The sequence below is a fragment of the Ostrea edulis genome, chromosome 3, assembly GCF_947568905.1.
Source record: "Ostrea edulis chromosome 3, xbOstEdul1.1, whole genome shotgun sequence".
In the NCBI taxonomy this organism is placed as follows: domain Eukaryota; kingdom Metazoa; phylum Mollusca; class Bivalvia; order Ostreida; family Ostreidae; genus Ostrea; species Ostrea edulis.
This window is the reverse complement of record NC_079166.1, coordinates 30,260,951-30,276,466: the sequence shown is the minus strand read 5'-3', so window position 1 is coordinate 30,276,466 and position 15,516 is coordinate 30,260,951.

Sequence of the window (15,516 nt, the reverse complement as noted above, 5' to 3'; positions counted from 1 at the left end):
ATGATAGAAACTTGCCGGGATTTTGCAATTGATTATAGAACTATTGGGAGCTTTTCCGCTTTCTCTTGTGTGTGTGTGTGTGTGTGTGTGTGTGTGTGTGTGTGTGTGTGCGTGTGTGTCTCACACAAGCTAAGATGTGCACTTTAAACTAGATCAGTCTGATGCTAATTAAGGGATCCAAATTAACTTGCTTTTGTTTTCAACAGATTACGATAAATCACAGACAAATGAAATTATAAGTCATGCTTGCATTGTTGATACTGACTAAGTCCACTATGGCGAAATTGTTAAGCGATTTTAGGGCGAACAGTTTCTAGAATGCTTTTATTGACAAATCAAGCATCATTGATTGACTTTTGCTCTGAATTTTTTTATACAATAATATAAACAATTATGTCGAATGACATGCGATGTAAAATTGACGTATTACGGACAATTAATCACTAAATATGGGCGAAAATAATTTGTTGAAATGTAAAGGAATGGCAAACACAAATAATCCAAACTCGGCAATATGATTTTAGCAAATTCATTCCAGTTCTAGTCCAAAGTGTCAACTATGTGGAGCACTTGAATATGGTATTTCTCTATGTATAGATATATGCATGTAGTATTACAATGTACATTGTATAATGCACCAGTTTAATTATGTGTTTAAGAAATAAGTATACTTTTATTTTTAAAACAATCAAATAAACGTGAAAATGCTATCATCTATGTTATAATTATATGAATATTTTGCTTTCAGTCATATTTTAACTGCATTTCCATATCTGACTTAATCAACATTCAGTTCGTATATTAGAACTACACGTACTTGATTGCCGAGAAATGCAACGGAAATCGGGATGCTCACTTAATAGACATAAATCAATGATTAATTAACTATGGCTGACCCTTCTAATACTCTGCAATACAGAGTAACCCTGAATAATTGAATAAATAAAGAGTTCTTTTGGCGTCTGGGCGTTAATTGTATCTAAACATACTTATCTGTCCTAAGGTAATCCACTTTTTGTTTCTTTTGTTAGGATTGTGGGGGTCACTTCTCGACGTCGAAAAATGACCCCCGGTCATTATTCATGGGAGTCAAAATTTGCCTCTACAGGTGCTACTCTCTTTGATCGGCATTGGATTTTTGTTACTAGTACATCATTACATATACTAGTCAAAGGTACAACGAGATCGAATACTTAGGGTGTACTCAAGGATATTTCATATACTTTTAATATATTGTACCCGTATCTTTCTAGTGCTTATTTCAGCCATTTGCATTCCGTGTTTCAGAATTAATAATATTGCCACATAATTACAATTATTACATCAACCTATAATTTGTATGATGTTTCTAAATTGTTCTTATTTTCTACATCAATATCATATTTTATCCTTTGATAATTATATATCGCCCTTTTCTGTCATTAAATAATTATCAAAAATAACTCGAAACTGTTGTGTCAATTAAAGAATGAACTACAATATGGAAACGAAGATATATTTGCAGTTGGACACATATATAATGCTGATGTTCCTTTATATTCTGTAGTGAGTTACGAGATCCTTTTAAATTTAGTTTGAAAGATTAGAGGGCGCACTAGCATAAAACTTTAGAGAAGCTACAAGAATTACGTTCGTTATTACGCGATATTTATTTGATGAACTTCGTTCTCTTTCTTTAAACAGGGTTAGTTTGAACAAATTAATTGTATTACAAAAATCCAATATATTTTTTTTAGCAAAGCAAACTAAAAAGTACATAAAAGCCATTGATCTTAAGATAAAGCAAAACTATTTACAGTACCTGTCCATGGAATAATTAATCTCCCAATAGGATTTTGGAATGATCAGATATTCATTAGCACTTATTTCTCTCAACGAGTTCGTTATTAAAGCGAAAATGTCGATATCAAATTCTTTGTCATATATAAAGGAAGAAAAATATTTGTACAAGATGTATTTAAGAATGCCCGTGCAATGCGATACTTCAGATTGACTACTATGAGAATATGCTCTTATCGCATGCACAACAGACGCCGGTGATCGATTTTCATCCAACCCGGTATTTCTTTCCCAGTCACAGTATATACTGAAACATTCACATATATTTCAATTTGTCGCCCAGTTATTCTTTCAGTAAATAGCAGACTGACTACATTTACAATTAAAACTTTTAAAAGATCCTTCGAGATTAATGCGTTTTTATGCATGTTTCAGACATGTTTATGAAATAAAGAACTCGTGCCTTTTGACCTCCACTAAATTCACAACCCTACATAACATACCACTTTCATTAGTTTTTTATAACCCCCAACCACATTCCAATGTTCTTTACATCTATTTAAGTATCTAGGAATTATATTTCCTCGGTCAGGTTCTTTCTGTAAAGCAAAAATCACATATATGTGAACAAGCACAAAAAGCTATGTACGGTGTTTTGAATAAGAAAAGACAATTCAATTTACCTATCGAATCTCAGTTTGATCTTTTTGATAGAATCGTTGTTCCAGTTTTGACATATGGTTGTGAAATTTGAGGTTATGAAAATATTGATATTATTGAGCGTAGACATTTAAAATTCGTGAAACATATTTTTCATCTAAAGAGTAGTACACCTTCCTATATGGTGTATGACGAATCTGGGCGCTTTTCAGTATATACAAATATATATATTTTCACGAGAATGAATTCTCTTTGGACTAATCTACTTACTTGTACAAAAAACAAAATTGTCTGTGTATTGTATAAATTTTTACGTCTGCAAAATTCTAAAAAAGGTATTAATTAGCAATTCTTGAATAAACTGTATTACAAAAACCCGGTCTTCATGTGGCGTCCCATATATACTAGCAGAAAAAAGAAACTGTGCATTATAAAATTTAGCATAATTTTTTTTATATTTATTGTTTATATTCATAAAATCTAAACAATCGATAAATGTGATGTTTTTGAACAATATCAGATAGTACTCAACTCAGATGCACGGACCGTTTCATGGTTAGTGAACACATGTTGCTTATTGAAGTGTTCGTACGCACGAGCTTTACTGGCCAATACGGTTTGGAGTAAGAAGCGTAAAAGGTTTGTTTGGAAACTATTCGTTGAGGAAAGCACTTTAATTTTGACAAAATGTACCCTTCTGTCATGCCACGACTCAGCGAAAACCAACGTAATCGTGTTGTCGGGATGCTTCAAGCTGGAATGGCACAAAATATCGTAGCAAGACACTTTGGAGTTCATCGGAACACCATCCAGTCATTATGGAGATGTTTCCAATAATCTGGCAACACTCGGGATTGACCACGCTTAGGGCGTCCTCGTGTGACGTTGCGTCGACAGGACAACCACATTAGACTTGTGCACCTGAGAAATCGTTTCCAGACAGCAATTTCGACAGCTCGTAGCATTCCTGAACTTCGACCAATCAGTCCAATATTTGTGCGTAATCGTCTGCGCGAGCACAACATCAGACCAAGACGTCCAGCGCTGCGCCCAATACTGCTTCAACGTCATATGAGATTCAGAATACAGGACTGGGCCAATATTCTGTTCACTGATGAATCCAGATTTCATTTGGATAGCAGTGACGGCCGTTGTAGAGTTTATCGTCGCGTTGGGGAGCGGTACCTGGCCACGTGTTCCGCAACGTCGACAATTCGGTGGAGGTAGCGTTATGGTGTGAGGTGGAATAATAACACTTGGAATGACCCCTCTACAAATTGTCAATGGAAATATCACCGGCATACGCTGTCGAGAAGAAATAATGCAGCACCATTTGATACCCTTTATACAGAGACAGCAAAATCACATCACTCTGCAGCAAGATAATGCAAGGTCACATGTTGCACGTGTAGTCAGGGAATTTTTTGTTCAACAGAATGTCGATATATTGCCTTGGTCAGTTGTTTCCCCCGATTTATTGCCGATCGAGCACGTCTGGGATGATATGGAACGGCGTCTACGCCGTTTACCAAATCAGCCAGTGGCATTGGCGGATTTTGGCCAGGATTTGACCAACATCTGGAACAACATCCCTTAAGCATTTCTGAACACTTTAGTGGCATCAACGAGGCGCCGTTGTCAAGCATGTGTGAATGCAAATGGTGGTCACACCCGTTATTAACTTTGTTAATTCAAGTTCGAATACCAGCGTCTTTCGAGTGTGCTGAAATTGACGTTATTCAACGTTAACATTAATGGATTATGAAATGTTGTAACAAATACATTTGTTAACAGTATTACAAAAAATAAAATTTGTTCATTGTTATTTTTTATTATTTTTTCATATATTAAATAATGCGCAGTTTCTTTTTTCCGCTAATATATATGGGATGGGCAAGATTCTTTAGACAAAAATATGGTCCTTGCTATTGTTAAACAACGTTTAAGTGATCAATTCATTAAACAAATGGGAAAGTGATATTAAGAATTCATCAAAAGGCCAAATTCATAGAATTTTTAAGTACCAGTATTGTTTTCCATGGATGTTCACTTATCAAAATGCCAATCCTGAGTGGAAAAAATGATACAATAAGGGAGTGCATCTAGTGTTCTCTCAATATCAATGATGATATATTACACTACAACTTTGACAATAATATACGATATACAGAAACCTTCAGAGTGTTTATTACCAAACCGTTAATAAGTGTCATACATTGCTTGAAATCCAACTTGCTTAACAACCCAAAATTTGTCTAACAAGTAACAACCCAAAACTTGTTAATAGTCCAACAGTTGTGTAACAAACCAATATTTGTATAATAACCAAAATTTTTCTAACAACCCACTTTTTCTAATAACCTAAAATTTGTCCAATAACCAAATACTTGTCTGTCAACTAAATATTTGTCTAACAACTCGATACTTGTTCATCACGATCTGGATGCTAAGTTATTCAACAATATACTTAGAATACACGTAGTTACATAGAGACCTATATAAATTATATCTGATACCATTCTCTCACTGCTCAAATTCTGTTTCAAAGAAGCAGATGGTTTTATTGGCCATTTTCTGCACACTGTTTGGCTTCTCCTCTTGTTCAGAGGTTGTTGGCATATGCTCATTTGTGGTTACATGTTCAGTACTAGTCATTCCATGTTTCCTTTCTGAATGTCCATCCATGGTGAATCAAGCCGATCTTGCTACTAACACTGTATCACTGTGCAGTCGTCTCACCTATGCCTCGTTTTATTCCATAAAAAAATCATTTGTTTCACAGTTAATGTAGCATGTGCATTAAACAGTGTACACGTGTAAGTGTTACTAGGGGATTTTCGAGTTCTTCCGTTCCGTGCATATTTTGTGTTTTAGAATCTACCTAAGTCAAGTGATTTCTTCCGGTTTAGCTAACAATCAGACGATTTCGTTCATTTATTTTACTCACTGGTTTTGATACCGAATTTAAGTACAAGTGCCATTGGTGTGTGGCAGAGGGATGCAATACGGATTTACGTAAGAGAAGAAAACAGGCACGTAGCATCGTTTTTCAGGGAAGGGGGGGGGGGTAGTCAGAGAAGATGCCTTCACACTACTTTGTCTAAAATTCTTGACAAGAATAAATAAATATATCAAAACAAACAAATCCTAACATGTTCATTTGACTAATATTCAAAATTTTTCAAATTTGAAATGCACGGATGAAGGTTAAGTAGTGGCATACGAATTATTGTACCGCAATATATATTTTTTCACACCTTTTAAAATTCAGGAGGGGGTGGGTGGGTGAATGATTGATTGTTTTTACGATTCGTCGAGGAGTTTTCACTCATTTCTCATTTTAAGACACCAGCAGCTTTAGGTTAAAGGCCGAGCTTGACCTACTTGAAAATCCGGTGGTAGTGCAATTAAGCAAATTTGGTGTAGGGCGGTGCTTATTGCTGCAGCCGAGTTAAAAATAAATTCCAGCATGCTGATAACAGAACAGAGCACACGTGTTACTTGGCTAAACAAGTAACCCACAGTGATAATCTCTACATAGTATATACAAGGCAGGATTTACAACACCTACTGCTGATTTATTGATTGATTATCGAATACAATTAATATACACTCTTGATTGAAATAAAAATAATTTGAATTATTTCAATTAAAAATATTCTCTTATCACCCATATCATCATGGGGGGGGGGGGGGGGGGGGGGTCAGTCTTCACACAGCTGCATCAATTAGTACCTACAGTGTTCTCATTTAGAGACCATTTTCCATCAATGTGTTATTGTATTTTGTAAGAATAATGGGTGAAAGGCAGAGATTAATTTTGGATGTAAGTGAAATGCAAATGGAGGCCATAAAACATTTGTTTCTGCATAGTGACTGGGATTTTCACTCTATTGACTCATCACAGGAAGAGAAATTTGGCGGGAACACGTGTGTAAGACCAGAATGTGTAGACAAAGAAGTGCAGACAAATGTTGAATTAGAAACTGGATATTTGGAAACTGAGTGCATTGCCAATAATGGAGATGATGCAGAAAAATTTGTCATCCTGCAAGACAGTAACAAAGACGAATGTCCATTCTGCCTCTGCAAACCATGCATCACTGACGACATCAACAGGCAATTATGGTGGGAAATGGAGCCATTCAGACCGCCTCATCCCAGGAATTCAAAATTGCGAAAAGAAAAATATAAAAGGTTTTGGACCATGCTTTTACATCGTGGAGTATGGAGTGATCCCCGATATACCGAGAAAAAAACTGCGAGCTTTGGAACTTTTTCAGCCAGGACAGGAATGGCACAGACGTGACATTATGCCAACATGTGTAGTGGATACTGTGAGAACATGGCTACCAAATCCAAAAGATGTACAATACATGGGTCATTTGTGGGAATAGTTTTTATTTCATATTTGACAGTCAATCACATTATTATTTTCCTCTTGTTTGCATTTGTTTTGGATAAGCTAGGTATTTGGACTTGACAATTACAATGTAAATATCATGAGGATTTTACATTTATTCTAATTTCAATACAGATGTGAAAAATAAATCTGAATTATGGATTTTATCTTTTGGAGGTTGGATTTATCTAGAGAGGAAAGTAAGTCAAACATTGCAGAATTCTGGTTTTCTTACTGCCATGCCTGCATGAGATACAGACAACATCCGGTGTAAACAATAACAAACTAAGTCACTCCCACTGCTGTCAGTTTTGAATTTCAATTAGAAATAGATGTCCTGCTTCACATCTTTCGATGAAAAATACAGCTAAGAAAATTTTTTATTTTAAATTTAATTTGTGACCAAAGATGCACATTCATGAGAAGAGCAAGCATGGCAAAAATCTGATGATAAAAAAGAATCTGTATTTTAATATTTCTAAAAAATTCTCTGCAATCTGAATATGGCCAGAAAAATCAAATAAACCACCATTTTTCTCATTGGCTGCTATTTATACTCCGATGTCCTCCTTTAAGTACCGCAAATTTAGACCTATGCTTAGCGCTCAGGGCCGTAGCAATGAGGGTTCTTTATCGCCGGGGGGGGGGGGGGTAGTATAGCGTATCATGTATATTGCCAAAGAATTTCTTTCCCAAATTATGATTACTTGAATCGTAGGGAGAACACATTATGGATTCACTTCATAAATTGCATTCCTACCATTCACTTCTGCCGCCATAAAAAAATCGGAGGGGGGGGGGGGGGGGGGGGGGGGCTTGGTGGTTGTGTCACGAAATACATCTTTATTTGTATATATAAATAATAGAAAATTATGGTTGTTAAAATGGGGACCATTCCCTCCCCCTCCCTCATTCTACGTGCATGCCTCAAAAGTACCGATATACCCATTATCGGATTTGCAATGCCGAAGTCGCCGTTCATTCCAATGGTGCCCAATATAGGCGCTGTAAGTCTCATTTCTCGTCACTTCCAGTGAAGTGTTTCCGGTGACAAACAAATCCGATTCAGTATTACGAGTATAGAATTGGACCAACTTCACGTCCGAAAAACCAACGCTTATGCGTAAATCAAAGAACACTGTGTACCCCAAGCATTTGTTATGTCCCTATTTAACAAGTTGAAGTACATTGTCGATGCAGTGGTTCAAGTGTCGATGGAGAACAAGTTGTATAAAGTAACCAGGTAACTGCGAATTATACATTCATCTTCATAAATGATTATTCGATAATTACACAATTCATTTATACTTTTAATTCAACTTACTTCTCTTTTAATTCAAAGAACTAGGCATATTATTGTTAATAATTAGACATACAAATGTACAATGTAACTCAAGTAGATAATTTCGTGATGTGGCCAAAATTGAGGGAGGGGGGGGGGGTGTTATGGTTATATTATGTCCCATTGCTTCATTATTATTATTATTTAAGCAATGTGGAGAAATTAGTAATATTTTAAGATAACTTGATTATCTATGGCTTGATTAAGTTTGTATATATCTAGCAAGAAATTACAGGGCGGGATAAGTGTGTGTGTGGGGGGGGGGGGGGGGGGGGGGGGCTCTTCTTGTCTAAAGATATAAGGAAGCAAATGTCGGAGAGAGTAATTCCAGTGGTTGCTTTTTCCAATAATGTGGCAGAGAATTTGTAGAATGTGTATCTTCTGTACGAGAATGATTGACGCCTGTTTATTGTGGATTCTCTTTTTATAGCCTTCACTGTACAATATATATAAACGTTTTTTGCATTTAGAATACAGGAAGAGTATTTTCTCCTTCAAGTCTAGTCATCCTTACTATCACCTGATACAGGGCCACCTTTTGTGCAATATGAATTATTGTGTTTTGATTGTTTGGACTACAGCCGACTGCATGCAAATTATCCAGATCATGAAGGACTCTTAGTGGACAAAGAACATTGCAAAGTGATAGAATTTTATTGCTGCAACTTGATTATTTGGAGAGCAGCTGACAGCAGAGTTATCTGGGATCATAAAGGACTCTGAATGGGCACATGCCATTAACAGAATTATATACTGTACTTTCAATATTTTCATTCCTGAATGGATTCAAAATCAACATATATTGATAAAATATACTTAGTAAATCAATAACAATCAGCAGTGCATTTTTTTGATACTAAACTATTTTACACACGTTTTATTTCATTCATAAAGGATTTGCAAAAAATAATATATGAAGAAAATTATATTAAAAAAAAAAAAACGAGAGACGTGGGTTTTGCGGAAACTCTGCTATGGAGCACATGTCAATCCTGTATTCAAAGTTGAAAAATAAGTGATTGCACCATTAGGTGTTATACAAGTCACTGCTTTGACGGTAAGTCAGCACTTACAGGAACTGTATGTCATGGCGTGGGTATCAAGGTGTCCGGGAATATTTCAAGAGATTAGTCTCAATGGCATCGATCCATCTAACCTAAATAAAAAATTGGAATAGAAATTATTTCCATGCAATACGTTTCTCTTTATCTCAAGGAAGTTATTGTAAGTCTTAAATCAAAGCCACATTCTTGAATTTAGTTTAAACTAATATTTTTCTATACACAAAACTGTGTTTATACAATTTGAAACTGGTTTAGGGAGAGAGGATAGAAAAATTCAATGCGGATGGAGAAGGTTTGTTTAATTATAATATTCCCAGTAAACCAGTAATACAATATTGTACGAACTTTAAAGTATAACGTATCATGTAATCAAATTATATCCCCCCTTCCACCAAGTACCAACCGAATCTCAATGAATCCACTTTCTAAAAACAATAATTTATTGTTTTATAATATTAAATATTATCACTTCCTTTTGAAAATTGTGTAAATATTACATTTATCGAGGTCTAGCTGCAATAATGTAGCCCATTCCGAGTTTATTAATCTGACCCCCCCCCCTTTTTTTTTAAAAAGGAGATGGCTACATTATTGCAGCTAATCAAGGTTATGCACGCATGGCGCCGATAAGAAATCAGTGATGAAGTTTTGTTGTATATGGCATGGAAAGAGTACTATTTAGTAGTGCTACAGCTGCTGTGTCTAGGAATTAGGATTTTTTTTTTTTTGGTTTTTTTTTTCGTTTTTTTTTTTTTTTTGTAAAACCTTTCTCTATAGATCGTAAAATCATGCTCCTCCCTCTATAAACATTTGATTTATACAATTTAAAGTGTGACTGCGTGTGACGTATAACTGTGTACATCTTGATTTGTGGATTGTAAATGAATAAATGTAAATCTATTTAGATCTACTTGAGCGTATATATGTAACTAAAGACTGATGATCGGTATGAAGGCCCTAGATGTGGTAACAAACAAAACCAAGATATGTATTATCTAATGGAAATCAAGTTTACTACGGGTATTAGAATGCATTTATACTAACCTGCACAACTTTTCCCATAACGTCCATTTCTTTGCATCGACCAAAACAACGATACAAACTGCAGGATATTTCAATCTTGTATGATTTCAAGCAAACCGTAAAGGTTTGTTTGTCACCGGAAATACTCAAATCTCGCGTCATCTCGTTTGCGAGCTTACAGCCCCTATTTGTAAAGATAAATCATGACATAATAACTTTCAGTAGCTGGTATATGTCTTCATTCAATTTTCCCCACAATTTTATTGATGATTTCCGACAACTCAATCATTCAGTCAATTTTCTTTATCGATCGGCGATTGATTTTCAAGAGCTTGAGATCAAATTTTTTATGTATCTACACCAACATTTTTGGAAAGGATTTCCGAATTTATACCAATCGCAAGCTTACATAACCTTTGTATGCTATTTTTACGGTAAAAGGAACAAGAAACACTTATCTGTAACACAAATTTCTTCAATTCGATTATACTTGCATAGAATCAACGTCCATTTTAATAGGTTATACACTTACACAAGACTTAGCTGTAGTGTATTTATGTTAACTACGATAAACCGGATATGACCATGCCTAAAAAAGTATGACGTAATAGTGACTAAATGCAGAATAAACACGGATGTGGAAGAACTCGAAAATCCCTTATTGAGGTAACATCTTACATTTGCATAACTAGTACCAATATGCCATGTCATCTGCACTTACACCCGAAAGATAAATCCACCCCCTTCTGACATAATGTAATCTCCGCCTTACAATACAAGAACAGGTAAGTAGCGTACACGTAAAATCAATGATTCCTCAACACAGGGTACCCAGAATGACTGGCTATTCAAATAATTTAAAGACTTCTCCACAGATCAACTATCTTTCAGATAATTACATAACAGTTAGAATATAGGCTTATATTTACCCTGCTGTTGTTGTCTGTTGTATTCTATCTTTGTGATTGTTCTATTTCCGCTTGTTAATAAGTACATGTTATTTTGCAGATAGCTTAGTTCTACCTATTCACAATGAAATGTGAAAATAACTTTATACTATGAATTATTTCGTTTGTACTCGTACTCATCTTATTGTCCCTTGATTCCGTTGTACTTGGATTTTGAGATTTTAATTGTAACATAGTAGAGGTATCTCTAGACAATAAAATATGTTCAAACCAAAGACATATGAAATTACACAGCTATGAAAATGTAAGCTACAAAGATTGCTGTAGGAATTGTTTGAGGTTTTCCCAAAGATGACAGCCAAGAGACATAACCTTTGATAGTGTAGATTCATGTTATCGGAACACAATCACTTAGATCACCAAGTGCTTTCTAGAGACACTCTGAATATGTTTTTAGGTTATCAAATTAATCAAAAGAAAGTGTAGCATAACATAAATTCAGAGATTTAGTGATTGATTATCCAATAGTTCTTTAAAATTATTTGACATGTAAGGCTTGATTTCAATGGACTAAATGTTATATCCCCGTACTAAAAGATGCTGCTAATTAAATAACATTTGTAGTTATCAATTATGTACAAACATGCATTGCACTTTGCATTCAATGAACATCTTTATCAAAATAGTGTATTTCTAAGTAAATATATCATTGCATCATTATGAAATATATATTTAAAAAAGCTATTATTCAGATTATCATTAAAGATTATCAATACAGCATATCATTGTTAGACCGTTCTTGGCACACTCATCATGACTACGGATAACAAGTTTACCTGATCAGAATATAGGGCTCACGGAGGGTGTGACCGGTCGACAGGGGATGGTTACTCCTCCTAGGAACGTCATCCCACGTCTGATGTGTCCAGGGGTCCGTGTTTGTCCAACTATCTATTTTGTATTGCTGATAGGATTTATGAGACTGATCACTGTTTGTTATCTTCACCTTTCATACATAGTTTAATCAAAAAGCAAATATTTGAATATTGTTGGAAATATCACCTCTCAAAACGTTGATTCTTAATCAGCGATAGTAACGAATGTTTGAAATCACGGTCTTTAAGACAAATATCGTATACTAATGTAAATATAGTTTAGTTCTCACATTCATTGCGATAATTTAAAGACTAGACTAGACTTTTAGATAGCACAGACAATTGCTACTTCAACAAAAATAGAATACGGAAACATTCATATCAAGTGATCAGTCATCCAAAAAATTACTTTGTTAAACACCACTCTGATTCCACGCAAAGGTACTCTGAAGTCGAAATAAAAAATATGCTAGAGTTCCTTATTGACAATATATTCGTGGCCTTTGGTGATCAGGTCTTCCAACAGTCTGCTGGGATTCTCGTGGACACGGATGGTGCTCCTTTGTTAGTTGACCTGTTTCCATTAAAAAACTACGTGAGAAGAAAAAATATTTTGCTGTGGTTTTTAATTTGACATGTAGATATATCGACGACGTTTTGTCAACTCTCATTCATATGTCGATTCGTATATCCCTGTGAGCTCGAAATAAAAGACACCAGAGTGTCATCCACTTTTCCTTCATACAAAATGTTTTATTGAAAGTAAACATTAATGGCAAACTGACAACTCAACTGTATGAAAAACGAGATGATTTCAGCTTATCCATCGTCAACTTCCCATATTTATGTAGCAATATTCCATTATCACCTGCATATGGTGTTTATATTGCTCAATTGATTCGATACGCAAAAGTTTGTTCTGTGTATAGTCAGTTTTTTAATCGAGACAAGCTACTGACAAACAAGTTGATGATACAGGGGTTTTAACAGTCTCGATTGAAGTCAGCATTTCGCTTCTATGGTCTTTATATGATCTAGTTCGTCGATACAACCTATCATTGGGTCAAATGCTGTATGACGTGTTTCATACCGATTGTTAGACCGTTCTTAGCACACTGATTTTGACAACGGATGACTCCGTTGTTGCATAGGGACCGAATACTTGTACCAAAATCGTCAAGGACTGACATTCTGAACAGTTTACATGAAGGTCACCTTGGACTCAATAAATGCCGTGCATTGACTCAAACAACGGTTTGGTGGCCATGAATATTAAAGGACATACAAAACAAAATCTCTACTTGTTCGTTTTGCCAGATTCATAGGCAGTCACAGAATCGGAAACCACTCAGGATTACAGACCTTCCTGAAAGACCGTGGCAGAAGATGGCGTCAGATCTCTGTGAACTAAAAGGGAAACACCACTTAGTCGTTACAGACTACTATTCGCGTTTCCTTGGAATAGCATACCCTGAATCTATCACTGGTGAACAACAGGTCATTGGAAAATGAAAATCATGTTTTCGCATTGGGGCATTCCAGAAGAAGTCGTTTCAGATAATGGGACACAGTTCACCTCTGACTTATTTCGTTCATTCGTAGAAGAATATGGTTTCAGACAAACATTTACAAGTCCGCATTATCCGCAAGCCAATGGGGCAGCGGAGAGTGCAGTCACGGTAGCAAAGAATATTCTTCAACAGGATGATGCATTCAAAGCATTACTAGATTATCGATCAACTCCGTTGGGAGCCGCTGGTGTAAGTCCAGCGGAGCTGCTTATGGGTCGTAAGATACGTAATCTAGTTCCGACTTTACCGGAGGCTTTTGCACCAGGATGGCCTGACCGTGATGAAGTGTATCTCAAGGATTCGAAACATAAAGACCGATACAAATCCAGCAAGTGATGATTCATCCACATCGGTAGTACCAGCTGAACTGGCTGATACAGGTGTACCGCATGAAACCACAGAACCACCGCATAATCAGCTGTCTAATGCTCCGAAATCACCAGAAAAAGTTCATGTCGCAGAACAACCAGCAAAATTAATGCAATGCGTCCCAGCCAGTGATCACTCGTAGTGGACGCATTAGCCGCAAACCAGTTAAACTTGACAGTTATGTTTGTTAAATTGGTGATACTCATTTTCGTGTTTTGAATGGAACAGAAAATGTTGAGTTTCTATTTTCAGGGTCTGGAATATTTGACTATCATTGAGATTGTACTTTACCTAAGAGGGGAGATGTTACAAATGAATTAGAGTTATTCCTCTTTGTACATGTGTATCAGTTTTGTGTATCGTGTGACATCTTCAGTGTCGATTGTGATGTAACTGATTTTAAATGTCTTCCAGTTAACACGTGCGTTAGTGATCTCTCCGCGCTCACAGAACCCTCATTATTTACGAGTCAGTACGGACCAAACATACTGCTCTGAGAGTGGAAGAAATCATTGCTTCTTTTGTCGTTTACATTTATTCAAACAATATTTATCTTAAATTTGAAAATTTAGGAAGGGGGAGGGGGCGCTTGTTGTACCCCCTTTAATACGCCACTTTTCATTTCACGTACAATTCACTTGCGTTTCTTCGTGTTTCTACTAAACATCTTTGGGTATATATTACTATATGCATGTTTCTTTTATTTTGATATTTTCTGGTTGTTGCAGGTAAAATGTAAAGTCGGCTCTAGTGTATTTCAGTAAGCGTGATGTTGAAGATAAATATGATTTTATTCGTATTTATCCACTCTATCAAAATTTATGACAAAACGTCATCAAAAAGTTTTATTTTTATTCAAGCTAGTTAAAGGGATAATTAACGCATTAGAAAAATCTTATATAGATGCGAAGTGGAGGATAAGTATGAAAATATTTTGAAATTAAAATCTTTCAAGTTTACTTTATTTAGTAAAAAAAATGTTGTTTTAGTTGAAAGTAATCTGAAAATTTAGGAAACCCCTGCTGGACTCGTTAACCGACTGAGTTACCTAGCTAGGCAATCAACTTTTAATAGAATATATTTCTGATATTTATATTTTCATTAATAATTTAAATTCGTCATGCATAAGTAATGCATAAGTACGATATTATACCTCCTTGAATTACTGATTTTCAAATGCAAAAACATTCGAAACGTAACATTATACATATATATGTATCTATCTATTTTACATATCAACACTACATATATGACATATTCAAAATATTATACCAATTACAATAAATCTAGACAAATTTTATTAATTATATAACGTGTAGATACCAACAATCTAATTAAAATCAGACTTCTTAGATCCGCGCCGTATACTCTGCGATTGTGGGTGTATTCTAGGATCTGATTTTAATTAGATTGAGATTTCAAAGCCATAAAAGTAAGACAAATTAAGTTTTGACTTAACGTAGTTCCACACTCCTGTGACGTCATAAGATTTTGCAAAGTCAATAATTTAATGACTGGAACAT